The 13053-nt window shown below is 31.8% G+C and overlaps 1 pseudogene; it reads left to right on the top strand.

Moving 5' to 3' along the window:
- The first annotated feature begins 5539 nt into the window (after positions 1 to 5539).
- Positions 5540 to 8513, top strand: LOC127902393 (putative UDP-glucuronate:xylan alpha-glucuronosyltransferase 4; annotated as a pseudogene).
- Positions 8514 to 13053: the final 4540 nt, after the last annotated feature.

Below are 13053 nucleotides of genomic sequence, written 5' to 3'. Positions count from 1 at the left end.
TTTTTGAACTATTTAATATTCTTGTGATAGTTGATATTTTAACATTAGAATGCCTAAAATAAAATTTCGGCTAAGGCCCCCAATTGGTTAAAGCCGGCCCTGTTTAATATAATGTCATGAAGCTTAGAATATACAAGTATCATGATAAGGTTCTGAGGACCGTACGTCGTATTGAGAAAATCACTGAACTAAAGCTCTGGTGGCTGATCAAATTATTATTTATTTTTTTTAATAAAATGACTGACGGTATACATAATTCCAAAACTAGTTAGCGTGCATCTTCTATCAAACTTTCCCTCCGCAATTCCTTTCTCCATTAAAAACTTTTATTTATTTTTTTCAAAATTGTTTCCAATGCGAAATTTTTATTATTTTGAATAGTAATATGTATTTGTATAAGTAACATTTATAAATTTTATTCTATACGTTTAATTTTATGAATGAAGTGAACTTATATTACAACTGGATTTTATTTTACTTTCAACTTTCTATTTAATATCAAATACAAAAAATACGTATTTTTTTAGTTAACCAAAAAAAAAAGCACTCAATTATTTTCTCATGTTTGATTTCTAGTACTTATAACCAAACAATAAATTATTATTAGTCCTTAAAAAAAAGAAAGGCAAAAATATCTTGACACTTCTATAATTGGGGAAATTATGCACATTTTTAGAGAAGTAAAGAACTTGTTTTAACCAGGAATAGAATCAATTATTGACAAAACGAGGAGGAAAGAAACTAAACCGGTATTTGGAATCACTACAAAATTGGGCTTTTTTGACAGAATAATTTTTGTCACAGACCATGTTACTGACATAATTTTATTCTATCAAAAAAGTCCTTGTAAGAATATAGTGACAGAAACGGAAACAATTACATTTGCTCAAATTGAATCTAAGCAGCCATGCTCAATACTAAAATCTCAACAGCTCACATAATCAGCAACAACGCTTGAACCTGAAGGCATAACCAAAATCTTAGCAAGTTGAATCCGCAGGCATGACAGAATATTGCATCAACACTTGGTGTACAAATTTTCTTGATGCCATGGCATTATAACAAACACTTGGTGTACAAATTTTAATTGTTACTTAAATTTTAACATTCATTAAATCTTGTAAAAATTTCAATCGAGACCAATTAAATTTATAATAAGCAAAGAATTAAAGTAAAGTAAAGTAATGTTCACATGAGAAACCAATGATGAAAGGCAATCAAGAGGAAAAGATGAAATTAGCTCTGGACCTTTGCTGAAATTATACCAAAAAAAAAATTATTGTTTTAACATTATTTCAGATTAAAAAAAAAATCTGGAGAGAAGAATTAAAAGCCCGAAGCCAAAACTATTAAATTACCCATTTGAATTTCAGTTGTTTCATTTTTGGAGAGGATTGCTCAGCAAGTGACGAAAGCAAACGGCTTATTTGCGAGGACTAGATCAAGAAAAATAAAATTTTTATGTCAGTTTTACTGGCGAGATTAACATTTATGTGAGAGAGAGAGAAAGAGAAGGCGAGAGGCGCGAGATTCGTTCCGAGTTTTCAATTTCAGAATGTTTTTGTGTTAACTTTATTTCAGCGGTACATGAAAACTTTTTTCCCTCTAAAATAAGAAGGGGATCGAAGAGAGGAATTTTGAATGATTTTGATTTGAGGCACTTTTTGGGCGCCCATTTTGCCACTATTTGATATTTTAACTTTAAAACCTCTGATTTATACTTTAATTTTTCTAAACCTTTTTCATTGTATTTAATAAATTTATAATTTATAAACTTTCTTATTAGATTAGGTATTGAAAGTTAATTAAAACTTTAAATATATGTTCTGGAATTTTTTTTTTAAAAAAATATATGTTCTGGATAGGTTAAACAAATATTAAAAAGTGTATTTCAATTAAAAATAAAATATATTATTTTTTATTTTTTGAGCATTTATTGGATTTTTTGCTCGAGCTTAGGCTGAGCCCGACTTGAAACACTCAGGCTCAGACTCGAGTCAGGCTTTTCGAAAGATCCATTAAACTTTTTAGATGACAAATTTTTATTGGTTGAAAACGCCTTTTGAATGTGATGAGGTGGCGAACTCGGCCTACATAAGTTTTTTTTTTTTTTGAGCGAATGAAATGTCATCATTTTAATTTATTGATGTGGCGACATAAAATAATTAAAATAGTAAATTTTGTTTGATAGAATTTTGTCGTTGACTTATTAAAGAATAATCAAAATTTCAAGGTCTCTAAGATTTTGAAAGGATTGTGTTTGCCACATCAATAAAATAATATATATGTCACAAAACTTTAACACATACATGATCATGCGAAAAAGCATTCTGTCAAAGAAATTCAGTTTTGTAGCAGTGGGATTGGCTTAATCTTCAGCGTAATACATAATGTTGGAATATTTATCGGTTGCCATTTATTTCTTTCCATATTAATTTTGTTGGATTAGAAAGCAACTAATCAATTGCGGGTGATGTGAAATGCCAACTACAGTTGTGATTTAATGAAAATCATATGTATCGAAAAAAAATTAAAAGAGGTCATAAACTAGAACAAAAATATAATCATATCCAAGTAAACTTAATAGAGAAATCCTAAGTTCATGCACAAGAGTTGAACTCTATGAATTCTATTCTCAATAATTCGATGCATACAAAATATATACGAGTTTAATGAGTGACGTATGGGTACTAAAAGAGTTAAAGTAATAAGTAAATAAAGTCAAGCAAGTGACATGACATTGATACAATAATATTGTATCAATATTTATGAAAGAAATTGTATTAAAAATAAATTATATGTTGAGTATTGATCTTGTCGTCTCATTATGTTTAGATATCTTAATATTAAATCGATATATGTTGTATCGTTGGTTGATTAAATGTCATGTCATTTAAAGTATATCCTTAACTAACTGAATTAATAGCATAAATAATTTATTTCAAGAAGTCTTTGACCAGGTAATGTAAATGAGATTTGCAGCTTTGAGAAGAAACATAATATTTCAAACGTAGAATATTAAAACGTAACTATCATATTATCATTCTTGTTTTTTAAATCTGAATAATTGAGAATGCAATTTTAGAAGTCAACTTTAATGAGATCGCATACCAATTCCAATATTTAATCAAATCTTGACCGTCCCTCAATCAATCAACGGTGCGAAACAATTAGTGGATCCACATATGAGCCATGACTAAGTACAATAATGGCAATAGTTTAATTAAATATTATATTAAAATAGAATAATTGATATTATTCTTAGTTAGGTTACATTATAATTTTTAATAGACTTCTAAGCATTCCAATTAAAATTAAAAATTGTGGCGTGGCTACATGTTATGTCTATTGATGAAGTCACAAAAGATTGACCAAGACAACAGAGATAATTTCCCTAATCTGATTTGGTTTCTACTGAGCAAGGTTGCACATATTTTGATGATACCATGGGTTACGTTATATTTGTTAGACTGACCAAGTTCATGACAGTGACTCCCGAAGCCACACACTAACTCAACGATAATTTTAGAATATTATCAAAATACTTGGGGTATTTATTATATCTATTAAAAATCCACAATTCCAAATCGATTAATTCCATATGATAAAAAAGAAATTGATTTTGGATAGAAATATTTCATTTGATAGAACCATTGTACTGGCTGTGATTACGGAACTTTAAGAATGTTGATGGTTGTCGAAACCAGCAAAAATAAATACATACTCTAAATAAATTGTGTATAGTGATTGAGTAGGGTCGTGTCCACAGAGATCGGTAATTATTTAAATCCTTTTAAAATGTAAAACGTAAAATGGGGGAATTGTTGACAATAATAAAAATCAAATTAAAATAACAAGAATGCAAATTAAAGTTGTAATTCAAATTGGAGAAAGCTCTGGTTGAAGGAATTAACTCAGCTTGATTTGACTACTGATCATTGATTCAAATATAAATTATTACTACTTACGAATAGACCGGTTATAGCTACTGAGACCCTCTAATAGCCAATCTCTCCTTAACTAGTCGATAAACAAGGTACGACCGTTGGTTATTTCCCTAATCAATAGACAACCCTAGATACGATCATAGGATTTAATCAATTGATAGCCTGAAAAACCAGAGAGACCCAAATCCTAATCAACAAACACATATGATGGTTCATTTAAATTAGATTGTTTATTCTCACAACACAGCTCTCTGCTATGTTATTTGTCACAAACATTAAAATCTTCATACGATGAATCCTTTAATTGACAATAGATTAAGTTGATAATTATTCAGAGAATAAACAAATACCCAAAAAGTAATAAAACAATTAAAGCATAAGAAAGATCTCACAGTAGTGATGAATCAAAGCTTCATTAACCTTCAACCAGAATAATAGGTTTAGTTCTTCATAGGGAGAAGAGAAAAGTTTAGATTTAGGGTTTCTTTCTTTTCAAAAATCTCCCTTTTTCACAATAGATTCCTCCCTTAAATACTCTCTCTCTCTTCTCCTCTAGAATTCTATTTAAAATAAAATACTAATATCTGAAATATTAAATTCGTAATTACAAAAATAACCAAAACTACAAAACACGTTAAACTAAAAACTGCAGGTCCGTAGTTGACAGCACGCGCCCACGGCTTATCAACAAAGTTCTTCTGACGCTCATAATTTCTTCAAGAGAACAATCATCTTTAAACAACCTCTTGTAGCTCAATTTTATCACCAATCAATAGAATTGCACCTACAAAAGTAAAACACAAGTAAATCACTATTATTAAGTGCAAAACATCGATATTAAGGGAAGTAAACAATGCAAAACTAGTGCATAAATTGCACTCTAACAAACGCCATTAGATTATCATATTTAATTGAAAAATTTTAACTATTTATCAGTGTCTAAATTATGCCCTCAATGATTTAGTCAAATAATTTTCAAGTACTTTTATTTAACTAGCTAATAGATTTTGAATTTTAAGGGAGGTAAAGGCTAAAAAAAATCGATTTAGATTTAATCCACTCTCCAATCTTTTAAAAAATGAACTTTAAAAAAATACCTACATTGTAGGGAGGAGAGAGAGAGAGTAGTATATAAAAGGAACTTTTTATGTATCCTTTAGTTTAGATAAGTATATTTTATTACACTTTTTGTTATTATTCAAAAAACCTCATTCTTATGTACCACTTAGCCATCATCATCGTCGTCGTTTAATTTTCTTATTGTTGGTCACGAATAATTTGCTTATATGATCATATTGTTGGTACGAATTTCTTTGCTTCACTAAGGAAAGACTTTGAGTTTGGACATAATTTTTTTTCGTACTGAAGATGGATCTCAAATTTCTTACCTTACCATATACAAAGAGTAAGAATTTTTAAGAATTTATAAGTTTTAGATAGTTGCGTATAATTTATTTTACTTTGTTAATTTTTACAATTATATTATTTCATTTCAATCAAGTTATGTATATCTAATCTTATACAAATAACTTTTCTCTTATGTACACTAAATAATTTTTTTGTGTAGCGTAAAAGATTTTATTCATAATTTGATGGATTTTGTTACCTTGCAAAATAAGGTAACAAATATAAGTAAATAACAATTGTTTGATAAAAATCTAATGGCTGCGGAAATATAAGATAAAAATAATAAAATTTGTGGAGAGTTGGAAATGGGTAACAAGTGTATTATGTTTGTTGCCTAATTTGACAACTTAGACGTACATTTTAATCTTAATAATAATAAAAAAGGAAATACATTTAGTAAACCTACCCACGCGCATCAAATGCGTGTGAAAATAAAATACCTACACATAAGAAGACAATTTGACAAAGCTCAACATGCTGCAATGCAATCTTTTCATTCCAATTCGATGCGTTGGATATAACTTAAAACAAAATGTCGACTCAAAACAAATCTTTCAACTTTCAACAAAGACGTGAAGCAAAATTCAATCAAATGGCTGCAGCTTCATCATCATCTTCTTCTAACAAACCCACAAATTTCAGTCAAAAGCTCTTCATAATCTCTCTTCTTCTCCTCTCCTTCTCGCTTTTCCTTGTCGTTTTGTCGATCAAACCTAAACAACAACCCCATTTGGCTTACGAGCCAAATAATAAATATAATACTAACCACTTAATACACAGACACCCAAATGGCTCGATATTGTCGAAAAACACATCAACGGTCACAAAATTAAAGTTGGTTTAGTAAATATAAACGACGACGATGATGATGGCGTACGTGGTGACATGCATGTTGAAACTGTTCACGTACGTTTCGACCATGTGGGTGAGGATAAAAAGTGGGAAGACTTTTTCCCGGAGTGGATTGATGAAGATCACAAGTGGGTCCCACCGGCGTGCCCGGATATACCCATGCCGGCGCAGGATTACCGGTACCTCGACGTGATAGTGGCTAGGGTTCCCTGCCGAGGAGATGGAGATGCAGGTGGTGGGATGAGGGATGTGTTTAGGTTGCAAGTGAATCTCGTGGTGGCGAATCTAGCGGTGGAGAGTGGGTGGGTGAAACCTGATGTTGATCAGGCGGTGTACGTTGTCTTTGTGGGTTCTTGTGGGGCCATGGTGGAGATGTTCAGGTGTGATGATCTTGTGGAGCATGCAGGGGATTACTGGGTTTATAAGCCTGACTTGAGGAGATTGAAACATAAAGTGTTGATGCCTGTTGGGTCATGCCAAATTGCTCCTGCTTATGCTCAAACTGGTGAGTTTTGCTTCTTTTTTTTTTTTTCCCTGGTTTCTCGAAAACATTTTGTTTGTGTTTTAGATGGCGAGTAGTTTGGAAACTGAAGAAAATTTGGTCATCACTTGAAGAAGAAAATCCCCTGTACAATTTTCTAACCAAATGCTAACTTACTGTTTGTACTCAGTTCCAAGAATTTTACAATGTTATATGCATTACGAAGTAGTATTTAAGCTCTTTTTTTTTTTCCTACTTTAACGGTCGCTTATATAGGCGAATCTATAGTGAGAACGAAAATATTATGATTTTAATCGATATGTTTTGGAGTTTATTCTAGAGGATAGAGTCTTAAATTTTAATCAAAGCTTGTTGCATATAAAAAAAATATAAAATGTTCACAAGAAATGGATGCAGGAGATTTTATTTTATTTTTCTTCGGAAATTTGAGGTGTTCTGAGGGAAAAAAAAAAAAAAAAGGTTAGTGGCTGATTTATCTGGTCATGGTGGGTCATTAATTTACTGCTTTCTTTAGTTTCAAATTTTAGTAAATTATTCGTTCAGCATTAATAAATGAGACGAATCCAAATTAAATATGCATAACTCGTGCTTAGGTGTGATTGGTTTAAATTTGACCGATTCTTCAATTTTGATATCCTTAAAGAGTTGTAATAATCTACAGATACAGAATGTATACAGCCAGCAGTCATGATTCTGATTGTGTGAATTTGGTAACTCAGAGAATTGCACTTTCAATTTCCGAGAAAGTATTACGTAATTCGGACGCCACGACTTCTTCAAAACCTTCATATGTAATTCATTTTTCTTAATTTTCCAAAATTAACCTGAAATTAATATTTGAGTGTTTTTATTTTGATTTACAGCCAAAGAAATATGGAGATATTTTATGTCACAAACGAGACTAGCAAAACTGAACTACACAACGTACCATCAAAGAGAAGCTTATGTAACAGTTCTACATTCATCAGAAGCTTATGTATGCGGTGCAATAGCTTTAGCGCAAAGCATAATCCAAAAAAACTCGACTAGAGATCTCGTTCTCCTTCATGATAAATCAATAAGTGGCAAGTCTCTCCGCGGCCTGAGAGCTGCCGGATGGAAAACCAAGTGGATTTCGCGCATACGTAGCCCCTTTGCCAAGAAAGATTCATACAATGAGTGGAATTATAGCAAGCTTAGAGTATGGCAACTCATTGAATATGATAAAATTATCTTCATTGATTCTGATCTTTTAGTACTCAAAAACATCGATGAGTTCTTCTTTTACCCTGAATTATCACCAGCAGGTAATGACAAAGTGTTGTTCAACTCTGGGGTGATGGTGATTGAGCCATCATTGTGCAAGTTTGAAGATTTGATGTTGAAATCCTTTTAAGGTTTCGTCGTACAATGGGGGCGACCAGGGGTTTCTTAATGAAGTGTTCACATGGTGGCATAGGTTGCCTAAGAGAATAAACCATTTGAAGGTGTTTTCAAAGCAAGACGATAAGGAACATCAAGTGGGTGATGGTCTTTATGCAATTCATTATCTGGGGTTAAAGCCATGGATGTGTTACAAGGACTATGATTGCAATTGGGACATGGTGAGTCGCCATATATTTGCCAGTGATTGAGCTCATAAGAAATGGTGGCAAGTTTATGACGCAATGCCTAAGAAATTGCAACAGTACTGTGCATTAACAAAGCATATGGATAAAAGGGTTAAGAAATGGAGAAGAATTGCTGAGAATGCAAGTCTGGCTAATGGGCACTGGAAGATTAAGCCAAAAGATCCTAGGCAATATCATATTGTTGATAACAAATGAAGGGCGATCGAAATTTTTAAATTTTTTTAATATAGCAGCATTTATTTATGCTGTTTGTTCTGAATTCTGATCAAGAAAACTGGAAGCAAAGAAATACAACAATACAAGATTGAGTAGCAAAATTTCATAATTGTCTGGTTTGGTAACTTGAAAAGTTCAGGACACGGACAACAAAATCAGGCTATCAAATTTCTTGCAAAATGCATTACACATTAATTTGAGGACCAGTTTCGTATTTGTTTCCACTAACAAATATTTGATTTCCCACTAGTTCTGCAATTGGTTTCTCGGGATTTAATAGATGAACTAAACTAAGGTACTGTTTGTTTTTTTATCTGAAGTCTGAATTTAACTTTTTTTCAGACAATTGTTTATTTTAGGTTTTTTTTTAACTTATCACTTATTTTCAAACAATTTTATCTGAATTTAAAAAGTAGAAAAAGTTCACTTTTATCTGAAGTATGAAGTTTAAATGAAAAATTTTAATTTCAAATCTCAAAAATACCCTTAACAATTCATGTATTTCCAATTTTATGTATAAACCTAATATTTTTGTATTATTTTTGAAGTTATTTTTTTAATTGCTTTAAATTTTTATTCACATGATAACATTAGCTAAACTGAAATCTTGAACAAATCAAATTATGTTCATTGTGATGAATCAGAAATAAAATAACAATGTTGACTTTGTAGTAAAGTTTGATATTATAATTACATCTTTTAATAAAAAATTAAATTAAGATCAACAATTATAGTATTTTTTTTAATGCTACCAAACTAATCAACCTGTAAAAATTATAAATTGTGAAGAACAAATATATGCACTACTTAAAAGAATTTTTATGTCACACTACTAGCTTTTAAGTTTTTTTCTTCAGATGTTGAAAGAAAAAAAACAAACATGTCATTTAGAAATTTTTATTCAGACCTATTTAGACTTTAGCTAAATTTAGATATATTCAGATCTCAGATTAAAAAAAAAAAAAAAGAATCGCGACCTAAGCCTTGGATTTCTTCCCTTTGGCTTCAGGAGCTGGCTTGGCCTTGAAAGGCCTGAAAGTCTTTCCACCCATGAAAGATTGTCCTCCCCTAAGAGTTCTCCCAGGAAATCTTTTCCTCTCGCACTTCGACACCATCTTCCTTCTGGTAGTCTTCGAGGATATAGCTAATGGTCCTCTCCGTCGCTGTGAGGGTCGAGTTCAACAAGTGAACGTATTATTTTGTCTGCTCATTGCCCTGCAGCAGTGCAAAATACAGAAGACAAATCATGAGTTTGACACATACATACATATAATTATGTCATCAAACCATTATAATAATTAGATATATTTGTCTAACTGATTAATTTGTTGGGAAAGCAATGTTTTCAGCCAAAAAGGAATTACGTAAATGGCTTAGCAGAGCAGGAATTAGGATAGGCACAAGCTTTTTTAATCTGTTATCTATATTTTCATTATCTTGTGATTAGGTATGGGTCGTTTTTATTATCATTATTATTATTTTTTGCGAGTCTTGTATTTGTAAAGAGAATGAATGGGGGAAAGCACAAGTTTGAGAGAGCTCTTGTGAGACTAAACTGTTGGGGGTTGATTGATTTTGAGGGTTGAGATTGTGGTTTCATCTCGTTTTGCTTATCACATAAATTTTTCTAATCCTAGCAAATAATCATTCAACGAGGTTTTTATTTTTATTTTATTTTTTTAATAAAATGACTAACGGTATAATTCCACAACTAGTGTGTGCATCTTCTACCAAACTTTCCCTGCTCAATTCCATTCTCCATTTAACAGTTTTTTTTTTTCCAAATTTTCTTTTGCAGTAAAAATTTTTATTATTTTGAATAGTAATATGTATTTGTATTTGAAACATCTATAAATTTTATTCTATATGTGAAATTTTATGAATAAAATGAACTTGTATTACAAATGAAATTGATTTTACTTTGAATTTTCCGTTAAATATCAAATTGATTTTTTTTTCAAGCCAAAGTGTATTTTGTCATCAAAAAAAGAAGAAGAAAGAAATCAGTTCCTTTTTCATGTTTGATTTCCAGTTGTAACCAAACAACGGAATCTCATTCCTCTCCTTAATTATTCCATTTGTTTCTCCTTCTATTTCTCTATTCTTTGATACAGCCCCCAAAGTTCTGCCATACTTATGTAGCTTTTTATATGAGAAGTAAAGTCTCATTTGAAAAGTCTTATAGTTATGCTTTAATAATAATCTGTTTTCTGAACCAAACACCATCGGTAGATGTTATTCATGATCATACCTCAACGGTCATGGTAGCAAGATACATATATACATACATACATACATACATAAATACATACATATATATATATATATATATATATATATTGTAAATGGGCATCAACAAAATGAATAATCACTTCTAGTCCTTGAAAAAAAAAAGATATGCAAAAATATCTTAACACTCATGAATAGGTATTTGTTCATATTACTATTTATTATGCACATTTTGAGAGAAGCAAAAGAATTTGTTCCGACGAAATGGCCAGATAAGTGTACACTGAACGAATGCACTGCAATCGCATTACGTTACAAGCACAAGTTATGTGATAATTATTCGGATATAATGTTACAGGTTTTCAAGGCATTTCAAAAAAAATTTTTGGAGCTAGGTAGGTGAGTGAGGTTGCTTCAAAGATCAAATTTTTGGCCTGCAGCACCGGACCACAGCAGTTGTCCTTGAGCAAGGTTTGAATGCTAAAGGTGTTAAAGATTGGTAACATCATGTTGCTAACATGTCTACCGATATGTATGGCTTGGATTAAACCCTAACGGTTATGTTAAGTTTATGTTGATTTTTCATTTGGTAGTCATTCGGCTGATCAAATTATGTTTATGTTAGCTGTGGTACATTAGCATCTTCTTCGACTCTATTTACTGGCTTTGAGTGGCGATTCATGCTTTTAAAACCAATTACACCAATCAGAAGACTACATTCAATTGGCTTTTAAGCTGGGTGATGAATTTTCAGGGCTCACTTACTCAATCGGGAAGACCAATTTTGCCTTGGATTTGGTAGTTGGCCGTGGGTGTCTTTCTTTCCATTTTTCCAAACTTTATCTTTTAAAGAGAAGAGTTGACACCTGGTAACTAGCCTTCTCAATACACATAAAATAGATACATAAAACCAAGGAAGGTTGAACAACTGAGTAGAGTAAAAGGTGTATGGAAATACATGAAGATCTAAGCAAGCAGATAGCAGGAGATTTATTGGCCTTTATAGACACAAACTTCTAAGGTGGGCTTCAACCTTGCTTTCACACGTTAATTATATTATTTGGATTTAAAATTCTTTGGTTAGTTAATTATTTTTTCCCATTGCTCTGTACTCTTCATGTTCTGATGTTCAATTACAAATTCATGAAACCACTGTGTTGATGCCGAAATCCGATTGAGTCGGTTAGCGACTTGATACCAGACTCCGGCATCAGCATTAAATTTATTTGGTGGAGAATCGGTTGGGTAATCGTCAAGATGTCCTGTGACCACTGGCGATTAACCTGCAAATACCTAAAATCACAGAAGACAGTCAGAGGCGCTGGAAGTTTTTCCGGCGTGAACCCTCTGACACTCAAGTTAGTTTCTAGGCCTTTTGGAAAAATTTGTGCCACCACTCATGTGGCTTAATAAACATTGCCTTAAAACCCAAAGCTTTTCGAGTAATTTACAAAAAGTAAAGTAGAGTGTAAAAGAAAGAATTTTCCATGAGAGGAAGAGAGAAAAAAATCCCCAGGAGAAGAGAGAAAAAATAAATAAATAATCTCCCTTAGGTCACTCCCCACTCCCCTCTTTCCCCCTTTATTCTCTCCCCACTCTCATAAGTTAAGGATGAGGTCAAAGTCACGCCTCCACTCTCCATTTCTTTTTCCTTTTTCCGTTATCAAACATCAGTCCCCCAGTTTCTAGTATTGAGAGTGAAATGAATCAAGACTGGAAACTACAGAGTTTATAATTTTTTACAAACTTAAAGCCTTAAGCAACTTATTTTCCTTCCTCTGCCGACCACGCCATGGGTGAGCAGGTATCATCAATTTAAGGTTTTATGACTTATCTAGAGCATGTTTCAAGGCTTTTAACCTTTAACTGACTTAAGCAATTTTAAGCTACTCTTATCTGTTTAAGATCTTATGCCTTACCTAGAATAGGCTTTAAGGCTTCTAACCTTGCACTTGCTTAAAGTCTTATGCCTTACCTAGAATAGGCTTTAAGGCTTCTAACCTTGCACTTGCTTCAGGTCTTATGCCTTACCTAGAATAGGTTTTAAGGCTTCTAACCTTGTACCGATCGACTTAAGCAACTTTAAACAACTATTGTCAATTTAAGGTTTTATGTCTTACCTTGAACATATTTTAAGGCTTTTAATCTTTTACTAATTTAAACAATTTTAAACAAGAAAAGAAAAAGAATGAATGAATTTTTTTTTTCAATTGCATCTATTTTATTTAAAGTCATATATAATCCAATTCAATCAAAAACGATTGAAGCAAAACTCGAACTGTGATGTGTA

The sequence above is a fragment of the Citrus sinensis genome, chromosome 5, assembly GCF_022201045.2.
Source record: "Citrus sinensis cultivar Valencia sweet orange chromosome 5, DVS_A1.0, whole genome shotgun sequence".
In the NCBI taxonomy this organism is placed as follows: domain Eukaryota; kingdom Viridiplantae; phylum Streptophyta; class Magnoliopsida; order Sapindales; family Rutaceae; genus Citrus; species Citrus sinensis.
This window is presented reverse-complemented; position numbering and strand designations above follow the sequence as displayed.